Source organism: Pelophylax lessonae (assembly GCF_965119305.1).
Source record: "Pelophylax lessonae genome assembly, chromosome: 1".
Classification (NCBI taxonomy): Eukaryota; Metazoa; Chordata; class Amphibia; order Anura; family Ranidae; genus Pelophylax; species Pelophylax lessonae.
The window spans coordinates 890,059,879-890,074,914 of record NC_138768.1 but is presented as its reverse complement, the minus strand read 5'-3'; the positions used below and the strand labels follow the sequence as shown (position 1 = coordinate 890,074,914).

Sequence of the window (15,036 nt, the reverse complement as noted above, 5' to 3'; positions counted from 1 at the left end):
AAAACGGCATAATCTCTCTAGCTGATTGAGGCTGGTGTCCGTAGCGGCGGGAGCGCAGGGATCAGGCAGCCATCTCCATGCGAGGTCAGACCACGCCCCCCGTCACTACTAACATTAATCCCGTCCTCTGCCCCAACACCAACTGGGCCCCCATCTAACACCAGTGTCCCCCTGCTCCTCACCCCCCATCTAATACCGCTACCCCCCATCTAACACTGCTGTCCCCCATTCCTCACCCCCATCTATCACCCATGTTCCCTACTTCTCATTCCTCATCCAACACTGATGTTCCCCTCTCCTTATCCCCCTTCCCACACTGCTCACCTATATTCCACAACCCCCACTGACACTGTTGTCCCCCACTCCTCATTCCCTTATTCAACATTGCAGATCTCCACTCCTCACACCCCATATTTAACGCTTCTGTCCCCCACTCTTCACCCAGACCCAATGCTGCCACCTTGCTTTCTCTCACTTCTCTCATGATATCGCTCTTATCTCTATTAGTAAAACACAGACCTGACCGGAGAGGTGAGGAGCATTCTCAGAAGATTCTTAGAAGGACACAAGGATCTCTACAAGGACATCATGATGGAGAATCAGCCGCCCCGCACATCCCCGGGTAAGAGGAGACTTTATTGTAAAGGAGAGAGCAGTAGGGAGGGTCCACCTAGATCCCCCATCATCTGATAAACACATAGAAACAATGTATTCAGTCAGTGTGTGTGTTTCCTACAGATGGATCCAGTAATGGGAACCCACCAGAGAGATGTCCCCGTCCTCTGTATTCCCGGGATTCCACACAGGTCAACATTAAAGAAGAGATAAAAGTGGAGGATGGTGAGGTTTTTGTAATGGAAGAGGCAGAGTTTCCAATAGGTCGCAGAAAGCAGTACCAGGACACCATGGTGGAGTCATCCAGTTACAGAAATCCACCAGAGAGATGTCCCCGTCCTCCGTATTCCCGGGATTCCACACAGGAAGATCACACCATCCCCCACCATCATCAGGTAGATGAGAATGTAGGAAAGTGATCCCAAGCCCTAAGAGATATCATTCTTCTATTATTATTTTTTTTGTATTTAATATTATTTCTGCCATTTTGTTGGTTTAGGATGAAGATCTGATAAATGTACAAATTGAGGTTATAAAGGAAAAGACGTATGTGAGGGGTGATCAGCATTTTACAGAGGAGGTTGGGATGATGGACGCAGTTAAAGAGGAAGAAACGTCTCCAGATATCAGCTCGGGTAATTATGCAAGAATGGGTTAAAGCTTACTTAGTGATGTTTGGTTGGGTGGTATCATTGATCTGGTTAGTTGTCATAGTTTGGTGTTGTGATTGCACCCAGAAAAACATCATACTGGATATCTATACTGGTATGGACTGGGTAATATGTTAGGATCTATACTGATATAGACTGGGTAATGTGTTAGGATCTATACTGGTATAGACTGGGTAATGTGTTAGGATCTATACTGGTATGGATTTGGAAATGTGTTAGGATCTATACTGGTATGGACTGGGTAATGTGTTAGGATCTATACTGGTATGGACTGGGTAATGTGTTAGGATCTATACTGGTATGGACTGGGTAATGTGTTAGGATCTATACTGGTATGGAGTGGGTAATGATGTGTTAGGATCTATACTGGTATGGACTGGGTAATGTGTTAGGGTCTATACTGGTATGGACTGGGTAATGTGTTAGGAAGGAAAGGATGCCACATAGTTTGATGGAAATGAAAATTATCACCCTACAGAGGGCTGAACTCAAAGACACCCCGAAAATCAAAGTGAAAAAATAATGCAGCAGGCGAGTCCATTTTGGTGAAATGTCATTGCAGCAACTCAGAATGGTCCTCAGTAGTGTGTATGGCCTCCATGTGCTTGTATGCATGCCTGACAACGTCGGGGCATGCTCCTAATGAGACGACAGATGGTGTCCTGGGGTATTTCCTCCCAGATCTGGACCAGGGCATCACTGAGCTCCTGAACAGACTGAGGTCCAGCCTGGCGGCATCGAATGGACTGAAACAGAATGTCCCAAAGTGGTTCTATTGGATTTAGGTCAGGCGAGCGTGGGGGCCATTCAATGGTATCAATTCCTTAATCCTCCAGGAACTGGCTGCATACTCTCACCACATAAGGCCAGGCATTGTTGTCCACCAGGAGGAACCCAGGACCCACTGCACCAGCATATAGTCTGACAATGGGTCCAAGGATTTCATCCCAAAACCTAATGGCAGTCAGGGTGTCATTGTCTAGCCTGTAGAGGTCTGTGCGTCCCTCCATGGATACGCCTCCCCAGACCATCACTGACCCACCACCCAACCGGTCATGCTGAACGATGTTACAGTCAGCATAATGTTCTCCACAGCTTCTCCAGACCCTTTCACGTCTGTCACATGTGCTCAGGGTGAACCTGCTCTCATCTGTGAAAAGCACAGGGTGCCAGTGATGGAGCTGCCAATTCTGGGGTTCAATGACAAATGCCAATGGAGCTCCACATTGCCGGGCAGTGAGCACAGAGCCCACTAGGGGACGTCAGGCCCTCAGGCCACCCTCATGAAGTCTGTTTCTGATTGTTTGGTCAGAGACATTCACACCAGTGTCCTGCTGGAGGTCATTTTGTAGGGCTCTGGCAGTCCTCATCCTGTTCCTCCTTGCACAAAGGAGCAGATACTGGTCCTGCTGATGGGTTAAGGACCTTCTATGGCCCTGTCCAGCTCTCCTAGAGTAACTGCCTGTCTCCTGGAATCACCTCCATTCTCCTGAGACTGTGCTGGGCGACACAGCAAACCTTCTGGCAATGGGAGGTATTGATGGGCCATCCTGGAGGAGTTGGACTGCCTGTGCAACCTCTATAGGGTCCAGGTATGGCCTCATGCTACCAGTAGTGACACTGACCCCAGCCAAATGCAAAACTAGTGACAAACACTCAGAAAAGAGGAGTAGGGAAAAATGTCAGTGGCCTCCACCTGTAAAACCATTCCTGTTTTGGAGGTCGTCTCATTGTTGCCCATCTAGTGCACCTGTTGGTAACAACCCCCTCTGCTACTTCACTGACCAGATGAATATCCCAGGAGTTTCCCTGACTTGATGCTATACTCTGATTATAAAGTGTTGAGCAGTGTATATGAGTGTGGAAAACTCTTGGTAATTTTTCTTGTCTTCTGACAGACGGACTCTGTGGTGGAAATAGAAGGACATCGGAGGAAGATGTGACTACAGAAGATAATGACATGGCATCTTCTCCAGAAGTAAATCCCGTTCCTCATAATATACATGACAGACCTCACCATTGGAGGAGATCATTGGAATCTCCTGATACTTCACATAGTCCTCTAATATCTGACAGTGCCGACGGGTGCGGGAAACCATCTCATCTCAGGGGATCTTCTTTATACCATAAAGGGGTTCATACAGGAGAGAATTCATTGTCATGTTCAGAGTGTGGGAAATGTTTTAAAAATAAAAGAAACCTTCTTCAGCACCAGATAATTCACACAGGAGAGCGTCCCTATTTATGTTCTGAGTGCGGGAAATGTTTTAAACTGAAAAGAAGCCTTCTTAGCCATCAGAGAATGCACACAGGGGACCTTCCCTATTCATGTTCTGAGTGCGGGAAATGTTTTAGTCAAAAAGGAAACCTTCTAGAGCACCAGAGAATACACACAGGTGAGCGTCCCTATTCGTGTTCAGAGTGCAGGAAATGTTTCAGTCGTAAAGAAACCCTTTTTAGCCATCAGAGAATACACACAGGTGAGCGTCCCTATTCATGTTCAGAGTGCGGGAAATGTTTCACTCAGAAAGGAAGTCTTCTTATCCATCAGAGAATACACGCAGGTGACCTTCCCTATTCATGTTCAGAGTGCGAGAAATGTTTTAGTCTGAAAGGAAACCTTCTTCGGCACCAGAGAATACACACAGGGGAGCATCCCTATTCATGTTTACAGTGCGGGAAATGTTTTAGTCAGAAAGGAAACCTTATTCAGCACCAGAAAATACACACGGGAGCGTCCCTATTCATGTTTACAGTGCGGGAAATGTTTTAATAATACAGGAACCCTTCTTCGCCATCAGAGAATACACACGGGTGAGGGTCCCTATTCATGTTCAGAGTGCGGGAATTGTTTTAAACATAGAAGTAGCCTTCTTAGCCATCAGAGAATACACACAGGTGAGCGTCCCTATTCATGTTCAGAGTGCGGGAAATGTTTTAATCATAGAAGTAGCCTTCTTAGCCATCAGAGAATACACACAAGTGATGTTCCCTATTCATGTTCAGAGTGCGGGAAATGTTTTAATTGTAGAAGCAACCTTCTTAGCCATCAGAGAATTCACACAGGTGAGCTTCCCTATTCATGTTCAGAATGCGGGAAATGTTTTAGTCACAAAACATGCCTTCTTAGGCACCAGAGAATACACAGGGGAACGACCGTTTTCATGTTCAGAGTGCAGGAAATGTTTTAATCATAAAGGAAACCTTAGCCATCAAAGAATACACACAGGTGAGCCTCCCTGTTAATGTTCAGAGTGCGGGAATTATTTTGCGCTCAAATGTTTACACCAGAAAGTTCATTCAGGCGAGCCTCTCTAATCTTGTGCAGAGCGTGGGAAACGTTTTAAGTAAGAGCACCTACTTATACACAGGTGAGCGCCCTTTTTAATGTTTCAAGTGCGGGAAATGTTTTCCAAAAAAAAGTTTATTTCTTAGAAACCAGAAAGATCATACGGGCGAGCATCCTATTTCATGTTCAGTGTGCGGGAAATGTTTCACTCCTTATGTACGTTTCAAACAGCAAAGAATTCACACTTATATTAGAGGCTCCATTTTCATGTTCAGAGTGCGGTAAAGTTTACTAATAAAGGAAATATAATGAAACATCAGAGTGCGCCCCCTGCTGGTACTACGGGAAATGGACGCTGGATTGTAATGGGTGGAACTGTTTAGTCCATAAACAAATGTGAAACCACCACAGTCCACTCGGGGTTGGTTTACACCTGCATCGCCCTCTGACCCGCTGTGGGGTTGGCAGGAAATCATGACAATACATGATCTTAATTTATTGAAGTAGCCGGCTTTTTATTGGTCCAACCAATGTATGATTATTAATACATTTGACACATTTGTTAATTATATTATAAAAAATTTAAGCTTTATTTTATTCATATCATTTACTGTGTGGTAATCGCTTATTCTGATCTTGTACGATAAAAACTCTTCGTACAATATTCTGTGCCGAGTCTTCTTTTTTACCAATGATTAGATGATCGGTGATTGGAATGTGATCAGTTCATAGAGAGTCATCCATTGGGGTTTTATTAGTGAGATGGAGAGTGGAGAAGGCACCACATTGACAGCCATTGGAGGCCTTTTCTAAAGCCCTAACCTGTCTATGACATTAGTCTTCCAAACTCTATCTCACTGAGCTAAGGCCAGAAGAGTTCCAGGAGTTCTTCTCTGTCCACAGTTCCCAAACCAAAAGGAGACATCCACCACATCTTCAATCTTAAGCCCTGAATGTCCTCCTCTAAGCCCAGGAGTTCTGCATGCAATCCACCAGGTCATAGCTTCTCTCTTTATCAGAGAGACTTATTTTTGGTCCACCCACATACATGTACTGCAGCAGGGTGGCCATTGGGCACAGAATCACGTACCTCTACATCATCTGCATTTTCGGGTCTGAGACGTCAATGCATGCTGCTGGCACTCAGCTCCCGCTGGACACAGCGAGAGTCAATCAGCAGGTCCAGAGGACATGATGTCCACCGGCACCCAGCAATCATTCCCGAGGCAGAACACTGGTCTGCCAAAGTAAACAAGGCAGATCACGGTTCTGTTAGTAGGGAAGATGGAGATCCTGTGTTTCTGCTAATGGAGGAAGGAGATACTGGCGCACAGAGATTATATATAGTCCAGCCAGGAATAAATATTTAAAAATACCAATGATCAGGGTAGAGGGTATTCCATAAAATGCCACTGGTCTTTGGTTATGGGGGTACAATAAAGGAATGCATGGGACCACCTGCGGCCGCTGTCCTCAGAGTTGTGACTGGTTCTGTATAGACTAAGAGGAAAGGCCTGTAGAAGGAGCAAAATACTCTGCATGCGTAGCCTTGCTTCTCTTCTCATCTGGTACCTCCTATCCTTCCGGTGACGTCACTTCCGCTGTGTCTTCCACACTGGCTCCTCCAGGCTCCCAAGCCAGCCATCTCTCTGCTCAGCAGCTGGAATAGGTGATAGCGGTCCTGCAGGACGGTTATAGGAGGATCCACATCCACAGACTCTGCCACCAGATAAGCACTTGTATATCTTATCTCTTTGGAGTGTTTTTAATCCTTTGCTACTAAAACCCTTTAACCCCAAAACTACACTAGCTGGCACTTCCTGTAGGGTTGTCACCCATCCGGGATTCACCCAGACAGTTCGGGTTTTTAATCATGTGTTTGGGTTTCGGGTCACCTGAATACCAGACACAATATTCAAAATGGACTGTGGCTCCCCAAGTAACCAAGTAGCACAACCCCTGAGTGCATAGATGTTCACACCGGCCTCACCCCCATACACAGACAGGAGAGGAGAAAGGGCTTGATCTACTCCTCCTCCTCCCACCCCTTCCTATCTGTCTGCCCACCCACACTCCAATCCCTGGCGTTCTGTGCCTCAGGAAAGGGATGTGTGGGCTGAACGTTTGAAGCTCAGCAACTGGCAGATACACAGTGGATGAAAGGCTTTGATGCCTGAGCCTCCATCCTCAGGGTGAATGAGCTCACCATCCAATGTCTATGACTGAAGTCTCCGCCCGCTCTCCCTTCTTTCTCCTGCCTCCAAGTGAGTGAGTACCCTAAGGTAAGATTTAAGGGGTGCCATATAGACACTGATGTAAGGGGGGCTTTCGGAACCCTAATTAAAGAGGGAACGCTAGGAACTCTGATGTATGTGGGAGGTTTGGTGAGCAGAAACCCCCTTATATTAGAGTTCCCCTTTACATCAGAATCTGCAGCGTTCCCCCTTAAAAATAAATGTTGCCGTGCGCAGCTAAAGTGTTCGGATTTGGCTTAAAAAAAGGTGGCAACCGTAGCTTCCTCTGTGTTTCTGCTTAGCAGGAACACAGATCTCTGCCTTCCCACAGTTAAAGCACCTCCCCCACTGTGAGTAAGCACTCCCTAGAAACACATTTAACCCTTTGTTAACCCCTTCCCTGCCAGTGTCATTAGTACAGTGACAGTGCATATTTCTTTTATATCTTTTTCACTGTATTGGTGTCACTGGTCCCCAAAAAGCCCTCCTGAACCCTGCACTTAGCATCCTCCTGAACCCACACTTAGCATCCTCCTGAACCCTGCACGTGGCATCCTCCCGAACCCTGCACGTGGCATCCTCCCGAACCCTGCACGTGGCATCTTCCTGAACCCTGCATGTAGCATCTTCCTGAATCCTGCATGTGGCGTCCTCCTGAACCCTGCACGTGGCGTCCTCCTGAACCCTGCACGTGGCGTCCTCCTGAACCCTGCACGTGGCGTCCTCCCGGACCCTGCACGTGGCGTCCTCCTGAACCCTGCACGTGGCGTCCTCCTGAACCCTGCACATGGTGTCCTTCTGGACCCTGCACATGGTGTCCTCCTGCACGTGGCATCCTCCTGCACCTGCACATAGAATCTTCCTGCATGTAGAATCCTCCTGCACCCTGCATGTAGCACCAGCATACAGGAGGCACAATGACCACCAGTATACAGGGGGCACACTGACCACCAGCATACAGGGGGCACACTGATCACCAGCATACAGGGGGCACACTGACCACCAGCATACAGGGGCACACACCACCAGCATACAGGGGGCACACTGACCACCAGCATACAGGGGGTACACTGACCACCAGCGTACAGGGGGTACACTGACCACCAGCGTACAGGGGGCACACTGACCACCAGCATACAGGGAGCACACTGACCACCAGCATACAGGGGGTACACTGACCAAGAGCATACAGGGGGCACACTGACCACCAGCATACAGGGGGCACACTGACCACCAGCATACAGGGGGCACACTGACCACCAGCATACAGGGGGCACACTGACCACCAGCATACAGGGGGCACACTGACCACCAGCATACAGTGGGCACACTGACCACCAGCATACAGGGAGCACACTGACCACCAGCATACAGGGGCACACTGACCTCCAGCATACAGGGGCACACTGACCACCAGCATACAGGGGGCACACTGACCATCAGCATACAGGGGGCACACTGACCACCAGCATACAGGGGCACACGGACCACCAGCATACAGGGGCACACTGACCACCAATATGCAGGGCCACTGGTTACCTGTCCACAGGGGACATAACAAATCAAGTAAAACAACTACCATGCAACTAAAAAAATCTGAAAAGCAATAAAAGAATCTTGTTATCGGTTCCCTCATCTAACGTGCAACAATAAAAAGCCAAAAAATGCTGCACTGCCCTACACTTCATCTATAAAATTCTACAAATGGACTTATAATGGTAAAACCTATAAATGAATATCCAGTGCAAATCAACCAATGTATTACAATATAGTAGTGATGGTGTCACCCTCTCTGCAAAAGGTAAGAAATATCGCAGAGCTGCAATATGCAAATAGTGGTGACCCCCCCTCCCCCCATATATAATCACAATAAATAGTACAATTAATGTGCATATTTTACATTTTATTATGATTATATATCGGGGGTTTCACCACTATTTACACATTGCAGCTCTGCAGTATTTCTTACCTTTTGCAGAGAGGGTGACACCATCACTCCTGCCCAGATTAGATTTGAATTTAGACGCCCCATCCCCCCCCCCCCCTCCAAGTTTTTCCTCTATCTTATCTTCCTAACATTTGGTAGCCCCGTCCCAAAAAATTCTAAAAATAATCTTTATCCTTTTTTTCTATCTCATGGATGAAATGTGAGAAATAACATATATATCATACAATCATTCCATAAACACATCCCACATACACTGCATAGATCATTTCAAGGAAATATGCTTATAAAATAGTTTACCATTTGCCAAAAAAACACAAATATGTCCCCTGATTTCATTTTAAAAATCTGGTCACCTTACAATATGGTCCACAAGGTGGTGACCTGACTTCTCTCAGATGGAACGCACAGACAGGAAAAGATGTAAGCTACTGACAGGAAGTGATGTAGGTCCACAGAGGAAGTGATGTCAGATATAAATAGGAATTTCAGAGGCGAGTCGGGAGGAAGTAGAGAGGAGATGTAGCTGGAAGTGGCAGCAGAGGAGGTAATAAGATATTATTTTCTATATATAATCTTTAATTACATAAAGAAAATTTTCTCCTTCCGTTTTTATGCCGGGGGAACAGAAACAGAGGAACGCATAACACTGAGAATCAGATTGCAGTCCCCCGGTGAAATCACATAAGTAGGATGAGCAACAAAACTTCCTCCAGCTCTCCTGTAGCGCCCTCACCAGGCAGAGCCGAGGTACTCATAATCTATCTGGGGAAGAGGCAGAGCTCGGGGTGCCCCCGACACTCACATCTGGAAATATTCAGCAGCTTTCCTCCCTCGTCACTACTAACATTAATCCCGTCCTCTGCCCCAACACCAACTGGGCCCCCACTCCTCACCCCCTAATTTTAACACCGCTGTCCCCCATTCCTCACCCCCATCTAATACCGCTGTCCCCCGCTCCTCACCACCATCTAACACCGCTGACCCCCGCTCCTCACCCCCCATCTAACACCGCTACCCCCCATTTAACACTGTTGTTCCTCTCTCCTCACCCCCCCCTTCCCACACTGCTCACCTATATTCCACAACACCCACTGACACTATTGTACCCCACTCCTCATTCCCTTATTCAACATTGCAGATCTCCACTCCTCACACCCCATATTTGACGCTTCTGTCCCCCACTCTTCACCAATGCTGCCTCCTTTCTTTCTCTCGCGTCTCTCATGACATCGCTCTTATCTCTATTAATAAAGCCCAGACCTGACCAGAGAGGTGAGGAGAATTCTGGGAGGTCACATGATATCATTCTTATTTCTATTAGTAAAACACAGACCTGACCAGAGAGGTGCGGAGGATTCTTAGAAGGACACAAGGATCTCTACAAGGACATCATGATGGAGAATCAGCCGCCCCTCGCATCCCTGGGTAAGAGGAGACTTTATTGTAAAGGAGAGAGCAGAACGGAGGCTCCCCCTGGATCCCCCTTCATCTGATAAACACATACAGTGCCTTGCAAAAGTATTCGGCCCCCTTGAATTTTTGCGACCTTTTGCCACATTTCAGCTTTCAAAGAAAAAGTTATAACTATAAAACTGTAATTTTTTGTGAAGAATCAACAACAAGTGGGACACAATCATGAAGTGGAACGACATGTATTGGATATTTCAAACTTTTTTAGCAAATAAAAAACTGAAAAATTGGGCGTGCAAAATTATTCAGCCCCTTTACTTTCAGTGCAGCAAACTCTCTCCAGAAGTTCAGTGAGGATCTCTGAATGATCCAATGTTGACCTAAATGACTAATGATGATAAATAGAATCCACCTGTGTGTAATCAAGTCTCCGTATAAATGCACCTGCACTGTGATAGTCTCAGTGGTCCGTTTAAAGCACAGAGAGCATCATGAAGAACAAGGAACACACCAGGCAGGTCCAAGATACTGTTGTGGAGAAGTTTACAGCCGGATTTGGATACAAAAAGATTTCCCAAGCTTTAAACATCCCAAGGAGCAATGTGCAAGCGATAATATTGAAATGGAAGGAGTATCAGACCACTGCAAATCTACGAAGACCTGGCCGTCCCTCTAAACTTTCAGCTCATACAAGGAGAAGACTGATCAGAGATGCAGCCAAGAGGCCCATGATCACTCTGGATGAACTGCAGAGATCTACAGCTGAGGTGGGAGACTCTGTCCATAGGACAACAATCAGTCGTATACTTCACAAATCTGGCCTTTATGGAAGAGTGGCAAGAAGAAAGCCATTTCTTAAAGATATCCATAAAAAGTGTTGTTTAAAGTTTGCCACAAGCCACCTGGGAGACACCAAACATGTGGAAGAAGGTGCTCTGGTCAGATGAAACCAAAATCAAACTTTTTGGCAACAATGCAAAACGTTATGTTTGGCGTAAAAGCAACATAGCTCATCACCCTGAACACACCATCCCCACTGTCAAACATGGTGGTGGCAGCATCATGGTTTGGGCCTGCTTTTCTTCAGCAGGGACAGGGAAGATGGTTAAAATTGATGGGAAGATGGATGGAGCCAAATACAGGACCATTCTGGAAGAAAACCTGATGGAGTCTGCAAAAGACCTGAGACTGGGACGGAGATTTGTCTTCCAACAAGACAATGATCCAAAACATAAAGCAAAATCTACAATGGAATGGTTCACAAATAAACATATCCAGGTGTTAGAATGGCCAAGTCAAAGTCCAGACCTGAATCCAATTGAGAATCTGTGGAAAGAACTGAAAACTGCCACTCATCATCTGGGACCATTTTAGAACTGAAAACTGCTGTTCACAAACGCTCTCCATTCAACCTCACTGAGCTCAAGCTGTTTTGCAAGGAGGAATGGGCAAAAATTTCAGTCTCTCGATGTGCAAAACTGATAGAGACATACCCCAAGCGACTTACAGCTGTAATCGCAGCAAAAGGTGGCGCTACAAAGTATTATCTTAAGGGGGCTGAATAATTTTGCACACCCAATTTTTCAGTTTTTTATTTGTTAACAAAGTTTGTAATATACAATAAATTTTGTTCCACTTCATGATTGTGTCCCACTTGTTGATTCTTCACAAAAATTTACAGTTTTATATCTTTATGGCCAATAAAGTATATATCTGGACACAAATTTGTCAAACAGGATATCTCTGCGCTTGTTGGAGGAGTCAGTTCATTAACTGCTAAAACTACAAAACTGCTGCTACTTCACCAAATAACGATATATATTGGAAAACATAAATAAAAAGAATAGTAGCGCAAAAAGTCACTGGATGTGGCTTTTAAAATGTAAAACAATAAAATCATACATAAAAAGGGTGTTACTGAAAACACTCTCATAAGGGTATAAAAGTCCTTTGAAGTCCATAGACCGTCCAGGAATGAGTGATGTTACTACTGGATCACCTTTTTTGTCCACCACCAAGTGTCACACCAAGGGGTCAGCAGAAATGGCAACTCACCAGATAAAGTGGCTCAGGTGTTCTCACACTAGAGCAAAATGAGCAGATATCCAAGATACAGATAATGGGTGTAGACAAACGACCTGGATATGTCACCGCTGCACACACTTAATCAGACCTCCTTTCCACAAATGTCCCTCAGCATAGTGATCACATGCAAGGCAAAATAACCCCAATAGTGAAGTATTGTAAAACTCAGCTTTATTGAAAGATAGATTGCACTTACATTTGTAGGAGAAAATCAGGCTTCTAAGTAGTAACAAAAGCGGCCAGGAAAGGATCCACACTCGTACAATCACCCGGGTTGACTCCACGCCAACCCCGATACTTCCGGGTGGGTTCTCTTCCGTGCCACGTGATGTCGGATGCGTCGTCTGGTCACGCCCCGACGCGTTTCGTCATTTCCGACTTCAACTGGGGGCGTGACCAGACGTCGCCATCCACCATCTAAATACCTCCGCTGGAACGCACCGCGACCAATCGGCACAGCGGTGGAACGGCCGGAAGATAACCAGCACTCACAGCGGCGGAAGTAAACAAACACATCGCACTTCCGGGTATCCTCTGCATGGGGACAACCATCAAGGCACCGCTAGAGAATAAAACAGCGCCAGCAATGTTCAACCTATCATACAGAGGACACAGAGATGCTCATATATAAATCAAGCTAGATAGTGACAATAAGCACAATTGAAGCATTAATCTAAGGGTCTCCCTTGTGCCGATCTTAAGTCTGCAGTGCATTGCCAGCCGCATAACACACATAGTACAATATCAGCAATTGAGCACATAACAAATAACATAAAAAAAATGCATAAAACGAATCAGTATATGTTTATATGGAATGATCCATATCACAAAAACCACATATACAAAAATATAGAAATAACACCCTAATATAAAAAATATATATTACTACAAAGTCACACCCATATAAAATTGTAGTAAAGCTAAATGAAAAATCACTAACACCAAACATTGGTGATAATGAAGATAATCCACAACCCAATAGTAAACTGGGGCCCACACACATGGAGAGTGATCCCAAAAAATAGTAAAAAGAATGAAAGAAAAGGATCTAGACAAAAAGTCTCACGAATCACTAATATAGCAATTCAGATCCAATTCTATATTTAACCCCATCGGGGCGAGGGCCTGGGTGAGAAAAATCCATTTGGTCTCACGCTTGGACAATTCCCTCACCCAATTCGCACCCCGCCACGACGGGGTAACACGCTCAATCCCCCAAAAGTGAAGACTCCTTGGGTCCCTCTGATGAAACTTTCGGAAATGAGCGGACACATTGTGTTCTCGCAAACCTTTCAAGATATTGGTGATGTGCTCACCTATTCTCACCTTTAAGGCCCGCTTGGTGCGGCCTATGTACACCAGCTTACAGGGGCACATCAATCCATAGACCACATGTGTGGTGTCACATGTGATCAAGCTTTTTATCTTGAACGTTTTGTCAATTGCGGGAACTGTGAAGGATTCTCTTCTCCTGAAGTTGGTAGGTGTAAAAGAGCAGGCCCTACATCTGCCACAGGTGAAGAAACCCTTCATGTCTGGGAAAAAAGAGACATTCGGGGGGTCTAGTACCTTCTTGACGATCTGATCACCAAAATTCGGGGATCGTCGATAAATAAATGAAGGTTTAGCAGGAAGAACTGGACCCAAAGTTCTATCCATTTGTAAGATGGGCCAATGCTGTCTAAAGATCTCCTCTAGCTTTTTATAGTCATTGGAGAAATCTGACAGAAAGCTCCATTGTTTGGGATCATCATTAGCATTTACAGGTTTCACTGAAGGCTGTAGAGGTCTGGGAGCATTCTTGATTTTAATAATCTCCCTATCCAGACAAGATTCATCATAACCCTTGGCAATGAACCTGTCCTTCAAGACCTCTGCTTGCTCCATATAGTCAGTGACAGAGGTACAGTTACGCCTGATACGGACAAATTGGCCTCTCGGAATATTCCTGAGCCAGTTCGGATGGTGTCCGCTCTGGATCGCCAAATAACTGTTCCTGTCCGTGGTCTTGAAAAAAACTTTAGTAGTGAGTCTCTCACCCTCTCTCTTGATTATTACATCTAAAAAGTTAATTTCGTTCAGACTATAATGGAAATCTAACTTGATATTGTTCTGATTGGAATTAAGGTGTTCCGTAAAGCCAATCAGACCTTCCTCTGATCCCTGCCAGATGAAGACAATATCATCTATGAAGCGCCTGTACAGTAATAGCTCCTGCTGATGTTGATTGAAAACAAACTTGTCCTCCCACTCCGACATGAACAAGTTTGCCAGGCTCGGAGCGAACTTGGCGCCCATAGCAACACCTGTTTTTTGGCTGAAGAAGTTGCTCTGATGCCAAAAATAATTATGGCTCAGACAAAAATCTAAAGCCCTGCCAATGAACACTTTTTGTTCCCTAGGCAAATCATCCCTTTGACTGAGTGCCCAGTTAAGGGATAACAGGGCATCCTCGTGCTGGATGATGGTGTACAGGGACGACACGTCGGCCGTGACGAGAAAGACCGACGAGTCCTCCCCCAGCACAACACCATCCAGCACGAGGAGAAGATCAGCAGTGTCCTTCAAAAAGGCCTTTGTCTTGACCACACTCTTTTGTAGGAACTGGTCCAAATATTGGCCCAAACGTGCACTCACCGAGCCAATCCCATTGACAATTGGGCGTGGAGGTGGGTTGGTTGCGTCCTTGTGGACTTTGGGAAGCGTATACAGGATAGGGATGCGGCAAGCACTGGGTATTAAATAATTGCGTTCTTTCTTAGTTAGAACGCCATCCCTAAAGCA

The 15,036-nt window shown here is 45.7% G+C and overlaps 1 pseudogene across 1 annotated transcript; it reads left to right on the top strand.

Moving 5' to 3' along the window:
* The first annotated feature begins 3,588 nt into the window (after nt 1–3,588).
* LOC309550841 lies at nt 3,589–4,532 on the top strand (annotated as a pseudogene). Its single transcript has 2 exons — nt 3,589–3,976; nt 4,068–4,532. The product of its transcript is annotated as an uncharacterized misc_RNA (transcript).
* The last annotated feature ends 10,504 nt before the right edge of the window (nt 4,533–15,036 follow it).